The sequence below is a fragment of the Oxyura jamaicensis genome, chromosome 8, assembly GCF_011077185.1.
Source record: "Oxyura jamaicensis isolate SHBP4307 breed ruddy duck chromosome 8, BPBGC_Ojam_1.0, whole genome shotgun sequence".
Lineage (NCBI taxonomy): Eukaryota > Metazoa > Chordata > Aves > Anseriformes > Anatidae > Oxyura > Oxyura jamaicensis.
The window spans coordinates 1,306,741-1,325,783 of record NC_048900.1 but is presented as its reverse complement, the minus strand read 5'-3'; the positions used below and the strand labels follow the sequence as shown (position 1 = coordinate 1,325,783).

Here is a 19,043-nt window from a genome sequence, read left to right as displayed (position 1 = left end):
ATCCATTTCAAATGTATGTTGATTTGACTGTACTGGAATTTTTCAGAAAATTATCCCTCTGGAATTTTAGAACCAGAAGATGTGAATTATATTTTCAAGCTTTATTCATAAATCATCTATGTCTCTTTGAATTTTCACTTAATGGGACTGTATCACAATTTATGAATTAGATTTTTGTAACTGAAGTCACTGTGCAATATGAGGTAATGGAATGGCACAGGACGGGGTGCCAGCAATTCTCAAATTCTAACCGTGTCTTTTACTTCTGGCATGGCTAGGCAAGCCATCCACATTTACTTGCAGGTATAGTGAGGATCATAACCAACTCAGTCTTCCACAGAAGCTTTAGCTCCATGGTACGTCTGTGAAATTGCCTAACTCTCCAGTCAGTGCCTGCAGCCTTCCGACTCTGCACTGACATTCTTTGTCTTGCTCACTCTTTCACTACCACTTGGCAAGCTGTGAGGGGAGTGTGCTGGCAGTAAAGACTGGGCACCCGGCCCTGTGCAGGCACAGTGGTGCACAGAAGATGCTCAGCAGCTTGTGGTGCATGCACACACTCAGGCTCACCCTCCAACAAGAATAACAGCAGGGAAGTTAACAAAGCATGAGTTCTGTAAAAGAGTTACCTGCAGATACTGCAGGTATTTTGGATGAAAAGATATGGCAAGCAGGAAATCACTAGTGTTTTAGGGCTCTTCACTTCTGAGGGTGAAGTTCATAGGGGCCCAGGTGTCTCTCCAGTCTTTTCAGAGGAGATTGGGGTAGGAGGGAATACATCCCATGGGAAGGGTTCTCATAATCTAAAGAGAAGTGATGGCTTGGGCTCAGTGAAGCCCCTTACGATGGGGGAGGATCTCACTCATCCTCTGTGAAAGCAGCACACCGGGGGACCCACCTTAAGTACCTGGATATGAATGCTTGCAGGATGGGAAGCACACAGAGGGAACTGGAAGTTTGTACTCAGTTGGAAAACTGTGATGTTATTGGGTTTATGCACATTAGAAATAGTACAGCAGTTACCTGAAACGTATATTTCCATTGTGACTATGGTGGTAATTTCTAGCCTTTTAATATTCTATTAACAAGTGGTTTTCTAAAACCAGATAGATAGCAAAATTCCAGATGTAGGTAGACTGACTTGAGAAATGGCCGAGTGACTCTCCTGAAGACACCTGCCAGTCACTAGCAGGGCCAGGAGCTAGGCACAGCTCTGCCTTACCTGTCTGGAGTTCTGCTCTGTCCTTCTTTTGCTTACATTCCATCTTGGAATTGTATAATGAAGGTGATTATATAACATAACTAGTATTTCTAGAACTGTAGATTTGCCCCATCTATTGCTGTTTACAGTAGATTATGATCATCAGTTGAGCCACATTTATCATCTTGTACTGGCCCACTTGAAATCTGGCTAACTTTTCTTATAGTTCCAAGACAACTTATTTAACCACGTATTGTAGATAATAAATGTATCTAAGGAAAGTGAAAACAGCAAAGATCCCCATACACCAATTAAGTTAAAATATCTTCTCAAGAACCTCCATTGGAATGACGTTATACATAGGAAGTAGCATTGTATACTGGTCAAAAATATTACAACTTGATCAATGCTTCAACACTGGCAGTTAAAAAAAATGTTTTCTATCTGTAAACACAGTAAATTTATTCTGGAAGTTATTCAGATACTGTATCAGTGAATGCCATGCTGCAGTTTTGCAGCCAGCTTATAAGCAGACCATCAAACTTGTGTTCTGCACTTCTATCAGAATTCTTTTTCTCCGCTTTAACAACTACAGCGGAAGAATGATGAACTGGCAAGAGATGTCTGTAGTTAAGCCTTGCTTAATTGTTGTTCCATATTCTTCATTCCAAGTTTTATCTCATAAAGCCAGTCCCTGAAGTTAATACAACTTATTACTCTGTAGAAGTTACAGCATGAAGACACAAAAAGCTGCACGTCAAAGGCTATTCTGTGCAGACAGTGCAGACACAAAGGCTTCTTTGTGATGAATGTGTGGAGTTAGCTCTGCCACTTTAAATCAGTACTGAATTTTCCTCGGTTCTAGTGTTGCAGTAAAATAATGTCCTTTTGTTCTTTTGGGGACTTCAATTTTATTTCCAAAATACCGGCAGGCAGTAAGCATTGACTTAATAACCTAAAAAAAAAATCCACTTTAAGAACTGAAATTCCTGTTTAGTCTCTCATTAACTCGAAGTCTCCTTATTTTGTAGAAGTGTTATATACTTACATATGGTCATCTTGATTTGTTTGAATTAATAGTATGTACCAGTCATTACAGCAGCAAATCAAAACAAGCAGCTTCCAGGGTCTTTGGTATCTGGAAATTATAGCAAGCACTACTAACGAGATCTATTCTTTTTTTGCTATCTTTTTCCCTCCATGGAAATAATGCAAATATAATTATTGCAAGACATGGTTGTAAGTAGTATTGTAGGTATTCCAGTTTGCAACCACTAAGGTGTGGAATCCAGAGAATCAGACCAAAAAAGCCTGAAATACCAGCACAGCCCCTATCCAAAATGGCCCCCCCGCCCCGGGGGCGGGGGATGGATGGACAGTTACACCCGGGTAAAGGCTCAGTGGTGCTTCTTTCAGATTTTTGTTTATGTGGACTTTGTTTAATGATTAATGGAATTGCTACAAAATTGTCATTTGTTTTTCTAGGTCTTGTGGTGACAAAGCTAGTTTGGCAGGGAAATGAACGCTTTTGGTATTTAGTATTAAATGCTATGCAATTGTTATTGTATGGAGGCCTTAGATTTTTTGACTGACAGTTTTGCATCTTATTTTTCAGCAACAGTTACCTACTAGAGATGGTGATATGATGTACTAGTCAGAATGAGAAAACAGTTGAACAGCATTTGGTGAAAGTGTGAGAAGTGATATCTCTAGGCAGGCTGGGGAAGTTATAGTCACACTAAGTTAAAATAAAATAGGACTACTGTGGCAGGAGGAATTTGGAATTAATTTAATTAATTAATTAATTTGGAATTCCTGGAAGATATAAGAATAGAGTGGCAGAACCTGGTGGACAAAAGAAAGGACAAAGGAGAAACATAAAGATGTGGGTTATGGAGAAAGAGAATAATGTTGATGATGCTAGTTAAAATTTGCTAGGGCTTTGGTTTGACAGTTTTTTTCTGGGTCTCTGCTCCTGCGGTACAAAATGGAGCTGGGGTGACTGTCCTGCTAATCCACAGATCATGGTGAAATCAGCCCCCCGCAGCCTCTGCAGTCACTTCAAGTCAGAAATCCACATCGTCAGATTCTCTGCTGGCAGAGCTCCTGTGACACGTGTTGGGCACGGGAAATTATACCTGCAAGATGCACATGGCTCAACTTTAATTTACTTATATAAATGATAGACATTGCTCTTCAACTCATGGGTTTTAACATTCCTGACATCATACCTCTCTTTCTTGAGCTTTTACCTCAAAGCAGTCTAGTGACCTGTTGTTTGGCATCAGGAGGTACTGGTTTGTTATTGTCCGAGAAATAAATGCACTCAGGCTCTGTAAAGTACTGCTTAAAATACCATGCTAATACTGTGCTAATACGGTAGATTAAAAAAAAAAAAGGGGGGGGGGGGGGGGGGGGGAGGTTTGTATATGTAATTTCATGTCCTTCCCAGTACTGGGAACCCTGAGATGTGTGGTATCAAACAGGTTTCAGGTCTCAAATCGGGGTGCACTATGGTGGGTGTATCCTGCCCATGGAAAGTTCACCTGACGTTTTGGTCTTTTGAGCTCTGATGGGATTTTCTCAAACTGTTGTAGTTCTCATTTCTATTGTCAGACAGAAAGGAGGTTCACATGAGAACTGGTTGCTGCACTTTTAAATAAAGCCAAGGACACGCAGGTGGTGCAAGTGCTAGCACTGGGTGGGAGGCTCCTGTGTTGCAGGGAGCTGGCCAAGTTTAGCCCGCAACCACTGGATGTGCACAGCACAGGGCTGACAGCAGTGCAGCACTGGCCTCATCCTGCTCTGCAGATCCTCAGGATCCTTCTGGTTAGGATAAGTACCTGTGGCTGAAGGAAAAATAACCTGGATTGCAAAATAATATAAGTATACATCTAATTTTTGAGAGCATCAGGGATTTTGAGGCAGACATGCAGCATAGGTAAGTGGGGAATGATCCTAACTGAACCTTGTAAGTGGCTACCATAATCAAATAGTAATAATAAAACATGATAAACTATAATGTGATAATGGAGTAGATAAGTGTACCTCTCCCTAATAATCTTTTGATCTCTGGTACTGCTTGAATGTGTTTTGAGCTTATGTATTGTTTTACTTTGACATAAATGCATCTTTTTTTTTTTATTTAGTTTTTGAATCTTTTCTCCCAGTGTATAAGCAAATTTTGTTTTGAATTTTTTTTTTTTTGAAATATGCTGTAAAAGCGACAGCTGAAAAATAGGAACTTCTTCGTTTCTTAATGAATCATTGGCAAGTAGTTGTCACACTTTTCATGTAGTGGAAAAGTAACAAAAAAAGAAAGTCAAGAAGTTCACAAAATGCAGTATATGGCTTCTTCCTCTTTTAGGAAACAAACACACACAAACCACCAATAACAAAAAATAACCTTACAGCTCAGTTATCATCGTTATGATTCATCAGCTGCTGTCTCCTACGCAGGTCTGATTGCTGATTGGGCACAGGGCTTCTCAAGGTGTCTTTTACCAGAAAGCTTTTACATTTTAAGCCTACATAATAGACCGTGATAACCTCCTTCTATGGTAAGAACTGTTATTTATATTTTATTAATCATTACCATTTTATTGTTATGAACAGTGCTCGCAGGTTAATAACAGACAATTAGATGTGCTAGCAGATATTTCCTATTCAACTTCTTGTAGAATTAAAATTTAGAAAGATCTTAATCTTAGGTCCAAGTCATAGGAGTTACTCCTCACTCTGTGAGCAATGTTTTTTAAAATTCTGCATGAAAATAAATGTTATGTAGTAATAAAAGGTTTTCTAAAATCCATGAAGAATAAGATTAAAATCCTCCTTGCAATAATGTAATATATTGAGAGAGAAAGTTTGTAGGGAGATTGTATATGATCTGCATTTATTATAAAAAAATAATTGTGCTAACAACTTGCAAGTTAAGTAATGCAGGGAATCTTTCTTCTTGTATTGTATAATGTTTAGGGCATTGTTTTGTTTTGTTTTTTTAGATGTTTGAATTGGTTTTACATTTTTGTCAATTTATCTAAATTACTTGAAAGATAAAATTAATCTTATTTTAACATGTCTTTACAGCTGGATTGGGAAAAAATAAGGGAGAAGTTTGAGGAAAAATACAGGAATATGTTAGTGTATTGTCTGTTTTTCCCACTTTGACAGCGGTATTGCTTAGAGCTCATTTCACATGACTGTACTTGTTTCTGCTCTTGGAAAAATGTTGGAGTCATGGCACAAGCATGAATTTCTATGTGAGGGATGATGAAGGGAGCCATGCTAGATAGTGTTTCATTTTAATGTTATATCAAAAATGATATATATATATATATTTTTTTTTACCAAATATGTAACTGAAAGCAAAAACCTCTTAATGGTAAACAACTCATTTTAAGCAAAGTGACAGATACTAAGTAACTCTTTCACCAAAGTATCAAAAATACAGTGATGGTATAAGATAATAGCAAGAAACCTTTGTTTGAATAAATTCCATGGTTGGGTTCTGGTGTTTCTGTATTTCTTGGATTTGGAGCACCAGTTGGTGCTTTAGAGTAGAATCCAGTTCTTTATGTACGTCAGGAGTGGCTTCACATTTAGTAATATTACTGAGTGGATTTTTGTCTCTGAATTTTAACACTCAGCACCAGTCAACACCAGAGGGTGATGAAGCGCAATGCAGTATCCATGAATTCCTAGTAAAATAGCGTTATATACGTAATTTGCCTTTTCTAAACATTGCTGTTTTGATCCCCAGCCTTTTCTTGTTTTTGTGTTCACCACCATTATTGTGTAATACCAGAATGCTCCCGGCTCCAGTTTTCCTTTCAATGATAGCAATGCATTCTTCTCACCAGTGTCTGGCACCACCAAAGAAAATGTTTAAGTATGCACACAAACCTTGCGCAGCTACAGCAGTAGTTCATGTCATGTCCTCGCCTTGCTTATCCTGTCTTTAGTTCATGGGGATTTCATTCATATTTCTATGTGCCATGCTTACCAGGAAAGGAAGGAGTTGGTAATAAGAACTGTGAAATGCATTTGTTGTTCTTAGCAAGACCTCATAGTGCAATTAATTTTATTATTTCCTTATTTAAGTTATGTCCTTGTGCGTGCCAAAGCTTTTAGGATCCACTCACGTTCCTCTGTTCATGCTTTTTCAAGTCTCGCATCTAGCATGCTTCAACACAAGGGGAACTAAAATGCAGATACTATTGACAGACACTAGCATTTTAGGGACTTTGAAATCTGACTTCAAGGAATGAGAAATTGTGTCTTTGTTCCTTGAATGGCAAAGCATTTAAGATACTCTGAATGGCACTTTTTTTTTTCTTCTTATTATTTTTATTTTATTATCTGGTAAAAAATACCAGACTTAGTAGTCCCTACTGCTGAAGAACTGCAGTGTATTTCTAAAGCTGGTTTTAATTCATGAATCAGCCAGGGGAAGATAGAAGTCTCTGGCTAAAGAATACTAAGGAATACTTAGAGAAGTTCCCCTGTGTGTGAGCACATTTGATCAAGTGCTTGCAAAGAAGCAAATGCTTCTTTGTGTCATCCTCTTTGGCTGCTCTCAGTAATAAACTGAGTTCGGAAAATAAACTGCTAAGTCTAAAATTCTTAAATGCAACTGTTAATTTCATGCACTTTTTTTTTTTTTTCTGCCCTACGAGCTGATTGCAATCAATAGTCCCAATGTTTAGATACTTACCTGACTTGTGTTGAAGATAGATATTTAAGTGCGGCATTAGTTCCTGAAGTGAATTACAGCTCCAATTTGTGCAAGGATTGTAGGATCCTTCACAGTGGATTGTATGTTTGGAATGATAATTAGATGCTATGCGAAGAGCTCTCAATGTCACATAAACAGGTTTCTGAAAAGAAGGAAAATAATCTAGTCATTGTTGGAGCCTTTTCTGTATATTTTTAATAATAGGCCTGTCACTTTATTTGTTAGAGTAGTACCATCAGATTAGTGCTGCTTGCTTAACTGTGTCTAATCTCATTTGATTCAAGCATCATGGAATTTAAAAAACATCAATGTAGCATAGATTTGTCTTGAAATAAAGTTTTTTGTTTGTTTGTTTGTTTTAGCAAATCAATAAACACGAGTTCATCATCATCCTGTTAGGTAACAGGAATTTTCTGAAGCTATTAAATGCGATCTGAACTAGCAGATTGGATGTAGGTTTATTTATATATAGAGAAGTACTGGTGAGGAAACTGGAAACTTTGAATCTGACTGTTTTCCTTTATACAAACACGTTATTTTTTTTAACTTAACAGACTTCAGTTAACAGAAATTAGAAAAAAGTTTGACATCTTCAGTAGCTCCTTCAATAATGTGAAGCATTTCTTTTAGTCCTCTTCCATCTATCTGTGAAATCAGAAAGATTAATATTGGCCTCTATCTTCAGATCATTTGCAGGAAATAAAAGATTGTAAACAACTCAGAAAACCCTTTACGTATCAATACATCAAATGCAAATCAAGTGAACTTGTCAGTGTTCGAGCAGTGACCTTCAACCAGACTTTGAGTCAAGAATTTCCGTTTCCAAGGCTGCTCATTCTTGCTGAGTATTTTCCTGGAATAATGTATGGATCTTTTGTGGTGTGTTGTTTGATGGACAATGAATGAAGCCCCTCTGGCTCATTTATCCTCCTCTTGCTTGGGGTTTGAACTGTGCTGGCAGAAAAGAAAGTCCAGTGCTCTCACTTTCTATTCTAATCCCCTCATTATTAGGCTTGCTATAGGAGCTCCCTGTTGCATGAATATTTTTTGCAACTATACAACCTAGTGGTAGTTTTGGAGAGTCAGTAAAAGTTGGATGGTTTTGAACAACAGCTAACATTTACAGAATATTGTAAACCTATGCTTCTCAAGCTCTCTATCATCAGCAGCATTTTATATCTTAGAATGAGAAGAAGGATGTGTATTTTTAATGAATGCATTTTGCTTTCTCAATACAGTGTCTTCCTTTTTAGTTTGCTTGGTCTCTTTTTGTATTTTCCTTGTCTCAAACAGTTGAAACTGGGGCTATCTGATTTATCATTGTAACACTGATATAAAAGCTATAGTAGACTGAAAAGTAATTTTCTTTTCTTCCCTCCCTCCCTTGCTTTTTATGAAGGCAGATACCATTTAAGAAGATAAATACTGTTATCGCATATAAAGCATCTTGATTTCCAATTGTGTAGGAATTGATTTTTTTTTTTTCTGTTTTCTACATATTGATAAGAGTTTATACATAATTATTTTAAAATGTTCCTTTAAAAACAATTTCAATTTGTAATTAGACCCAACAGGGGGTAATTTCATTAAGACCATTGAAATTGCATATAGGTTCTGGTTTTAAGTGTATATTTACATTGTAAGTACTTTGATTTGCATGTGAAGTTCATTTTGAAGATCCAGAAATACAGTTCTGATCTGATGAACATTTTGTTAATGGAGTAAGGAACAATCTCCATTTCAAGAGTCTTTAGTAGGAATTCAAGAGACTTATTTTATAGCAAAGAATGTTCTTTTGTGCAGTTATCTCTAACTGGATTATGTCACAGAACTGCCTGGTATTTATAGACCTCCTTTTAGGTCTGGATAGCTTGCTAAGAAAATAATATAACCCTGTTTTTACAGAATGCTCTGTGCAGACATAGGTTTTGGGAGCACAGAATAAACCCTTTTGCAAATGGCATTTATTGAATTAAGTATCCAAGAAATGGCAAGACAATAATCAGTATAGTTTGTATTTTTAACTGATGTTGTTAGAGTTAATTATTATTAGTAACTTTCAAACCTATTATTATTTAGAATCAATATTTTTATGCTTAAGTTCCCCTTGAATTCTGCTGAATGTATGAGCCTGCTGGTGCATCTGTGCACTTTATATCACTGACTGATAGCTGAGGTAATTGTGTCTGTTGGTACAGAGTCAAGGAGCATCAATGAAGCTGGAACAGAAGAATGTGTGGAAAGCCTGACATTAACCTGTACAGAGGGCTGTTATCATTAATGGACTGTAACACTGGATTGTAACACAGTTCTCTAAAATGCTAAATGCTATTCTATTCTTGCAGAGGCTTTCTATGTTGGTAACAGTACCTCTTTTCTCTGGAATGAGACATCCAGAATTTGGAACTTTTGTATCAGAAATGTTTGGATACTAAATACCAAAATGAGTTTTAGAAATATCAGTCCCTACTCCAGAATCCCTATTTTCCCCTGGTATCTCTGATGCCTTTCTTTTAGAGGTGTTATACACACGTGTCTTTGAGGACTGATATCTTTGTGATTTCTTCTTTAGAAATCCAGTCTTATTTTATTCCCACTGTTAGCTGTAAACTAATAACAAAACTTTAATTCAGTTTTGGCTTCAGACTGTTCGGAACTTGCTGCTTCTTTATTGCGTTTGGCAAAGGATCTTAAACCATTTACCTAAAGCAAATATAAAATGGCATGACTTGTCATTCTGGAAAACACTGAGAGGTGAAAATCCATTCATTGGAAACTTTCTGGCATAGTGGATGTACTATAACCTGGAAAAAGTGGCATAAATGTTGATGATTCATTAAGCAGTTAAAAGGCTAAAAATGGGGAGATTTTTAATCCTGAATTTCACTGACAAATAGTGGATTGAGGCAGACTGATATGTTAGTTTGAATTTTATGATTCATTTGCTTGTCTGAATTCAGAAAATTTTATTTCAATAGTTTACTTTCCTTTTTCTTACCTTACATAACAATTGTTCAGAATATTAATGTCTTTAAAAACCAAAAACAACAAAACCGCCAAAGCCCACACCACTGCTGTTAACTGTCCCTTCAGACCTCACTGCATTTAAATAAATCAAAAAAGTGCCTCGAAGAAGGCATTACTTCATGGGGTTTCAGTCAACAGACAGCATACCAACTGATCTAATTCAAGTATGTTTTTGGCTTGTTCTGTTTTTTTCTTGGTTTTGTTTTGTTTTTAACAATGGGGAGATTTTTTACATTTAAAAATGGAAAACAATTATCTAGCCAATTGATGATCTACTTCTAGAGCAAATAATGTGTTTATAGACTTTTCCTCTAGCAAAGCTGCACTACTGCTCATGTAATGGTGGTTGAAAAAGAAAAAAAAAATCTAGTCAGTTTACTTTTTTTTTTTTTTTCCTCTAATCATGCTTTACTACAGGCTTAAAGCTTTGTTTTGGTCTGTGCTGGATTCCTGCTAGATTCACTCTCTTTACTAACTTAAAATGTTCTGTGTGTCTTTTCCTTCCTTTTTTTTTAGCTTTTCTTTCTCTTCCTCTTTGCTGCATTCCACATTTCACTATGCCTTTCTTATTACTATGGTGTTTTTTCCTTCTTTTTGAAAATATTTCTAGAAAGACTTCATTAGAAGTGGAGGAGTCTATGAAACTGTAACATGGAAAATGAAAATTAAAAGGGCACGTTAGTTTGAGGAGAGGGAAAAATAGAGCAGTTATACACACAGAAGGACTTCAGAAAGGCTGCAATAAAATTAGAAAGGATCAAGATGAACAAACAGTTTAAGAAACTTCTCTCATTACTCTGTCAATCATCACAGTTCAGGGAAGGAAAGAGAGCTCTCAGGATGATTTATCATACGGATACCAGGCACAAGTCCTCAAGTGCGGTGTTCTTTCCTGGTATCCCACTGTCTTTCTGTGTACAAGCTCTGTACACCCATGCCCAATCATATCATTAGAACTGAGAGCAGAAAATTTCCTTACAACTTGAAGCATCTTGTGGAAGTATTTGTGTATACTGTAGCTTACTGTACTTGGGATGCTTTAATGTACTCATCTAACAGCTACTTCTGACATTTGTTCACATACTTAGCACAGTGGCTACTGTGTTACAGACTGGTGTACTTTCACCAGATCTCTATGCATTATCAGGTAACGTCAGGGTGACTTTTAAGATGAACACAGATCCTTGTTTTAATAAACCTCAGGTTTCACCATGCAATTCTGTCAGCGTTTGAAACTTGCTTAGCCTCTTTTCCAAGAGGGAACAGACCTTTCCCCCCACCCCCAATGACAGCTCTGTCTCCTTTAGCCTTCCAGGACAGGTGATAAGCTAGTTTCTTTTTTTTTTTTTTTTTTTTTTCTCCACTAAATTAAACTGATGACATAGAAGCATGTTTTACTTTTGCATGCAGATTTACTATTGTATTGTTAACACTTAGAATTTCTGTGAAATTGGTGAAATATAAATGAAAGCAAACATAAAAGCAGATGTGCTGTTACTATTGTTCAATGTATGAGTTGTCTCCTCTTCCTCTTCAAAAGAGAATATGTAAAGCTTCAGACAAATGCCGCAAGAAAAGTTTCATGAGTTTGACACTCTTAAAAGCACTGAAGAACTCCCTTCATTTTTTAATTGTTACAGCATACAATTTGTGATGAGGAGTTTATTCAGTTATTGCAAGATTACAGAAGTTTTACAATCAAGGGCAAAGTAGTGCAGCTGCTGGAAGCCCAGTGCTACACCTGAAATGCATTAAGTTTTTAAGGCAAAGATTATACTTGTGCCACTCAACAGGTGTTTTGATATTGGTGTAAATGGAGAGCCTGGCTAGAGCAATAACCTTTGCTTTAAATCACACCTCAGTTCCTTTAAGTTGTACTTAAGAGCTAAGGTTCTAGTTGCTGGTGTTCTGCACTACAGCAGTAGGTGTTACCCTGCTTGGACATGGATGCTGTATTATTGCAGCATATCCTGTGTAATATGGTGAGGCAAGGCTGGAAGGCCTTCTGGTGAAGAGGCTCAGTGCGTGTAACGGTGATGATGGAAACTTGGTATTGGGAATGCTGCAGTACAGAAGTCAGCAGGTAAGGAAAGCCTAACAGTGGTTCCTGAGAAATCAAGATAATCTAACCTGAGTTATTCAGCTAAAGTCTGTTCATGATTTGGATGCAGTATTGCTGCTCAAGGTATAGGAGAAAAACAGGAAAGGATGGAAAAAAATATATATCCTTTGGGCAATCTGCAGAAAGACCAATAAAACTGTTACGTAGACAGAGTTAATAAAGCACAAAGTTTGCTACCACAAAAGTAATCAAAAAGACTTTGAACAAATTTGAATTGGCATAGCAAGTTCAGACTGGCTCAGCATTTTGTGTTATCTATCTGTAGTACTTCTTATCTGGTAATAGGATTCCTGGCACTGCCTTTACCATATCTTCAAAGGGAAAGGAAATAGTTCTTTGTTTATCAGACTTACCCTGCGTTCACAAAGATATGACTGGTAGCATCTTTGCAAGTAAATTCTGTTGATTCAAGGAAATTCATGACTCACCATCAGTGTTTTCTCCAAACAGAAACCAAATATTGTAACATTTCATCTAGCTAGCTATTTGGATCCAAAGATGTAATGGAAGTTGTTGCTTTTTGTGTGCATAATCAGAGGCTAGAATTTAGTAAGTAAAAGCTTTGACTCTTACAAAATAATTGACTTATTAAGATGGTTGATGAGATTAGTAGCAGTACTACCCTTTATAGCTGAGCTCCCTGTAAAGTAGTTTCTAAACCGTTGCAGTTTTTAGCCCAAATTTTAATGTTACTCAGAAGTTATTATTATTGGTAGCTGTCTCAATGCAAAGTACCTGTTCTTGTGAGCTATGGCTCTAAATGCCATGTATGCAAAGGCATTCATAAATAGAATTTAGTTTAAGACTACGTTTGTTGCAACTTGTGCCTAGTGCTCTACAGATCATTCTCACCAAATACAAAAATTTATTTTAATAAGCCTGCTTTTTGATCACCTTCAGGAAATGGACTCTTTCTTTTCCCATCTAATTATAAATTGATTTTTTAAAAGCAATACAATTGGAGAGTGATTTTACTTTCTGAGGCATAGAATTTTCAACTAAATTATTTTTCCTTTCAGACAAAGTTACTTCTGTTACTGCTTATTATGCTGCTTGATTAAGTATATCTGGATGTAGCACCTAGTGTATTATTAGCTGCTCTAAACCCCCTGAAGAGCTGTAATTTTGTTACCTTTGCTAGGTAAGCTGACATCTTAAGTAGTAGAAATTGTTTGCTGTTCACCTGTTTTAGAAATAATATAATGAATTTTTCCAATAAAATATCATTTGTTTGCTGTATTTAGTAAGGAAGAAATACTTGTATTTCAGAGTAATTCACTATAAAAATTTACAAAATAAGCCTCTTACATTAAAATGAAAGCACCATGGCTTAGCAGCAATCTATATTTCCTGTTCTTTTAGAGCTTATCATTAAGTGTATTTTGTCACCAGTATCTGTTTGCTGGTTTTGTGAGATTCAGTATATAACTGGAGCGGTTCTAACCGATGTGCATAACCACTATGACATGTTTTTGGCTAGTGTCTTTTCCGCTTAATCCATTATTTAAATAAATAGAACTAGTTTACATTAGGGGTTGTGCTTGAAATTATGAAATGAAAGTCAACAGAAATAGGTGCCTAGATGGCTTGCGGTTCCAGAGTAGTAGAGAGGAGGGAGAGGAAGATGGAAGGAAGGAAGGAAGAGATGATTCCTCTTGCTAACTACACAGTTCAGAAGTTTGGGGCAGTAAGAATAAATGTACATGAGAGTGGTGGCACATCGCAGAGCAGGGAGGCCAAAAGACTATTAGGCTATGGGAGAAGAGGATGAACCAAGCTCAGATAAATTGAGATTTTTGTTCTAATCAATTTTAATGCAAAATCACGTGTGTTTGCTCAAACCACGTTTAACAGCATCTTAAGCTAAAATTATTGAGTTAGCCCAGGAGCACGTGAGGAGTGTTAACATAATCCAGCTTTCTTCTCTTACACAGCAATAGCCTGCAACATAGGAGCATAAGGAACCATAATTTGTGAAGAGAATATGTAGTTGCCCATTAGCCACAATGTAGCAGACACACCTGTGCTCTATTTCACTAATCATAGTGTTGGCAGTTTGATTTTTATCATGTCTAATTTGATAGATAAAATGGCACTCAATTCCTAGAATTATTTGGTCATATGAAAATTCCAGACTTCTGAAGAAGTTACATAATTTGTAGAGCAACTTGAAAGACCTATACTTACCATAAAAGTTCAAGCACCAGAAGGCAAACAAAAATAATGTATTTACTGTTATTAAACAGCAACAACAAAATTGTGGGGCCTAATTCAGGAGCTGTGTTTCAAGTCAAATATTGCGTATAAGCAGTCTTATTAAAAATACTGTAGTCCTACTATTTTTTCCCTATATTGATGGGCACAAGAAGCGAGTTCACATCTGTTCTATGGCAAAGCATTTCAGAAACCTATTGCAGTAGTAACTAGTAGTTAAAGGACTTGAGATAGGTTATTTAACTATTTGAGTGGTCCTGAATTTGCATGTTTGAAAACAAACACACTATGGGGAGCTGTTGTTTTCTTTGTTTTCTAAAAGAGGACAATTTCCAGTTTAGCCTTTAGCTCTCAAACAGTAGACTTCGCACAGTGAAGGTTAGTATCTTGTGGGTTGATGTGGCAGAAGAATTGAAAGGAGCTGGACTAGAACATTTGAACTTGGATTTGTCTACAGTGAAACAGTAGCTTGGATTCACAGTTGGAATTTCATTTTCTCTTGAGCCCCCTCTCCCCGTGGGTAACTTAGCATGCCAGCTTTAACCAGATTTTTGATTACGTGACTTATACACTTACAGTCTGTTGCTGTTAGATGCATGATAGGTTCTCTCTGTTCAAGCTGAGGAACAGCTGTGCAGTCTTTTCAACAGTGTATCCTGGCTTAAGTTCAGCATTACAGCCACGCTGCTTCTGGTTGGCTTCAGGTGCAGGTAGAATGAATTCTCATCTACCTGCAAAGACCACACAGGCATACAGAAAGAGGAAAAGCTTACTAGGCTGTAGGGATCAATGCTTTCTGTTGAAGTGCTTGATGATATTAGCCTAATGTATTTAACTAGAGTCTGCATCACATAAATACTATTACAATTAGCCCTAGTCTTCAAGCTGTCTGCTATGATGCACGTACTGAATTAATTAGAAATTTGTAATAGCCTTTTCTGTTGAGGTGTTAAGTTAATCATTACTTATTCACGTGATTGCTGTCTGATCACCTGCCAAGGCAAATCCGATCTGCGTCAGTCATGGCCATCTACTGTTCCTGTCAATCAACAAGCACACGCAGGACAGCATTCAGGCAAACTTCATGCCAGTTACAGGAGGATGGATAAAAGCTACTCTAGACATAGAGCTGGGAGTTGCGGCTATGATAGGTCAGATAGTGTTAAAGTCAGCAAGAGCCAAGTGACACTTTCAAAGTTCTTTGAACTAATTTGCACTAGTGGAGTAGGTTTGTGCCAATTTAAATACAAGAACATCTGTGTGGAATCAGACCAAAATTATATCAGCCTCTTCAAAGAGCAAGCTTGGGCTTATTAAAATTATGTAAGAACATAAGTATACAGAGGTACTTATTACCTCAGGATATCACCACAGCTTTTGGTAATTCATTGCTTAAGGTTTTTCAGAGATTGTGGTTGTCTCTGTCTCTGCTTTAAATAGATTTTTAAAATTTATTTCCCTTGCAGAGATTGTCTTTTCAGCTCATTTATACTTTTGCAACCCAAAACATCTGTGGCACTATATTCCCCATTGAACATGAGTTGTGTGAAGTACTGCTGCTTCTGTTTTAGAACTTGTGCTTAACCAAAACGTGTTGATGTTATGAAGTGGAGAAAGTTGCACTTCTGTTTTGTAAATGAAGGATGACTAGTCTGTGCCTTCCAACAGAAAATAGCTGGTTTGAAATCTGACATAAGGATAAAGTAATTCAGTGTTGGTGATATTGTTTGTGAAATCTCTGGGAAACAGAACAGTATCACAGGAACAAAACCAAATAGATGTATTTCATATAACTGAATTACTTTGACACAATAAACTGTTTGTCTTTAACTTCTACTCAGACTAATTAGCTATGAGTGATAATCTTAATTTGCTGTGTGGCTGCTGAGTCTGTCTGCATTTAATCCTGATTGGTTTTCTGTAGATGTTTTACGCTAACAGTGGCCAGAACAACATACACAAATTGATTAATGTTTTATGTTTGTTTCTGTATAGTCTGTAATAGATTTTAATTCAGTCAGACATTTAGCAAAATTCAGGTTAATAAGTGCCACTTCAGTGCCTAGTCTGCCAACAATATTTACACTAATGCTTTCTTTTCAGAGAAAGGTCCTGAAGTCCTTCACAACAATTTGTCAAAATTTTACCAAAAATATTTTCATTCTGATAGCTTGAACAAAAAAACATGAAGCAAATACAGGATTATAATAAAAGAATGAAAGTATTGATAAGCTTACTGAGTACATTGTGTGATACTGTATATTCCTATCTGTCTGCTCTGAGCTATTACTACAAAAACTGCTCCTTTTAGTTCAGGCCAAACAGCATGGGTGTCTGTGATGGCCTGAGCCCTTCAAGGTGCCATTGGTGGAACGGAGTAGTGCACACAGGTGAGCGCTGGGGATTCTTTCACATGGAAGTCACTCCTGGAGCAGTTGATACCAAGTATGAGTTAGAGAGGAAACTAAAAGGAGCCCCAGAGGGCTGCACTCTCAGCATAAGTGAATCAACAGGGCTTCGTTACTAACAACACATATTAATTACTTTACATCATGTCAGTCTGGCCCAAAATGTTAGGAGGTCGTGGTGAGGCATAGTTCTAGAGTGAAAGATTATAAAGTGATTTAAAGCCTGATACTTATTTATGTGTATAAATAGCTCATGCTTACCAGTGTTAAAACCATTCAAACAGCAAACTTGAAAATGAACTGATTTTCATTTTCATCTTCCTTAAAAGCCAGTTGTACTGAAAAGTTGCATGAGTCTAGTTTAAATCAGCGAAGAGTGTAGGAAAAATTGCAGAGCTAGTCAGTACCAGCAAAAGCCCAGTATTAATACCTAGGACATCTCTGTTTCTGAATTTTGCCATATTGGATGTGCCTCCACTCAGAGGAGTGGTCATTATATCCTTACACTGTAATTGTATCAGGCATGTGTTTGTTATTTAAATCATTTGAAGGAAAAATTATAGTTACAATATTACATATTGATAAAGTTACTCATCTCTTTTCATTAAATGGAGTGGAATGTGATTCTAGCAAAATGCATGTTTAGACAGTTTTTCAGCAATACAGCTTCTGCATAGACTCCCATGGAGGGGAGAGATGGAGATCTGAATCAAGCCTGACCTCTCATTAAGAGGAGACTGCTTAACATACATGTCTTAGAATATTTACACAACTTTTGGATTGCTCTAGAGCAAAAGAAATAAACATCTTGCATGTTACAAACTAAAACTTAAGTTTTCCATGCAGCTTTACTATTTCTCTTGTCTAAGGGCCTTGACTTCTGCACTGAATCAGACAATTATGTTAACTTAAAATGTTGCCGCTCCCAAGCTGCCTACCCCATCCATGTGCTGTAGTTATTGTTTTCACGACGCAGTTGGCAGAAATAAGTAAATCTGTTCCTCACTTGCTTTATTCCACAATCCAAGACTGACTAAAAGAGTGTATATTTACATGCAGACTGTGATCTGTATGGCAAAGTGGTCTGTAACCTGCAGCAGTGTTTGAGAAGTATTATCTCAGGTTTAATGTCTCAGATTCACACCTTTGCTGTTTGACCGCTTCGCCATCATTACTTGCTTTGTGTCAGCACAAGCTTTTCTATGGCTGTGCAGTGAAGGAAGTTGTAAGGGGCTGATCTGACTTGAAGTAACAGCCTTTGAGTCATTTTCTCTGCCTGATAAAGTCTCTGATCCCCTTCACTGCACGGTTACGTAAATGCTAGTGAAAAGAAATCAGGGCAAGGCTGAAACAAGCACCTGGTGCTAGAGGCTAGTAATAGGTGGTAATTACTGAAACTGGCTTCAGCGGTGATGCCATCAGCCATCTGTCTAACCATAGATGAAAGCAACTGAAGACTAATTGTAGTATGCAAATGAATTTGACAAAGAATAGAGAAGCAGTGTTCAGACATTCCTTTGGAAAATGAATACATTTTTTCATTCTTTTACAGTTTTTATTCACATCTCAGGGAAGTGCAGAAACTAAACACTTGAGCTATTATAAAGTTCTCTTATAATATACTAAGCACACAGTCTGCGTAGGCATGATATTTCCACATCTGATGTGGACAACAAATCTCCAGATTTGAAGTGGAAAGTATAAGTAAATATTAGTTTGTATGTTAGTTTATGAGATTTTTGTTATATTATTAATTTTTATGAGGTCTTTGCAGAAGGAAAAAGGGAAAAATAAATTTAAACACAAATTTAAAAAATGCATTGAAGTTAGCCAAATACTTGAGTTTTTATTCCTTAATCAAGTTTTTTGATTTATATGTCAAAACAAAATTTTATTTGCTTTTTCAGTACAGAAGAAAGCCAAATTGGAAATGCAAATGTATTATTAAATTTTTTAAAAGTGCATTTACAACCTAACAATAGTTTAACACAGTTTACACGAGTGATTAGTGTAAAATGCCAGCAGCATTGTATGTGCTGAGCAAATCTGAGTAGTATCTTTGGAGTGGTCTAATTTATTAACTTAAGCAGATAATATGTAGGATGACTGTTGCTGTTTCTACTGGTTTACCCAAAATTACATAAAACCATTGTAAGCATTTGTATTCTCTGTACATACGAATGCATTTATTTTAAATAGCTGATGTAAATCATTGCACAGGAATGTCATTAGCAGTCTTTGAGTCTATTTTAAATTCAGTATCTAACATAAAAATTCTTAATACTTCCCTCTGTTTCAGTAAAAAAAAAAAAAAAAAAAAAAAAAAAAAAAAAA

General features: G+C 36.7%; 1 protein-coding gene and 1 long non-coding RNA gene across 3 annotated transcripts in view; one reads left to right on the top strand and one right to left on the bottom strand.

The window, feature by feature from the left end:
• LOC118171103 overlaps window positions 1-19,043 on the bottom strand; it is a 47,045-nt gene that overhangs the window by 4,247 nt on the left and 23,755 nt on the right. The window lies entirely within an intron of this gene.
• The window catches only part of BCAR3 (BCAR3 adaptor protein, NSP family member), an 88,103-nt gene continuing 73,039 nt past the window's right edge, over window positions 3,980-19,043 (top strand). Inside the window, exon 1 of one of the 2 annotated variants that reach the window (XM_035333893.1) lies at window positions 3,980-4,142. The gene's annotated coding sequence lies outside the window, so the exon portion shown is untranslated. Of the gene's footprint in view, window positions 4,762-19,043 lie in introns of both variants that reach the window. The other variant, XM_035333891.1, reaches the window with a different exon arrangement.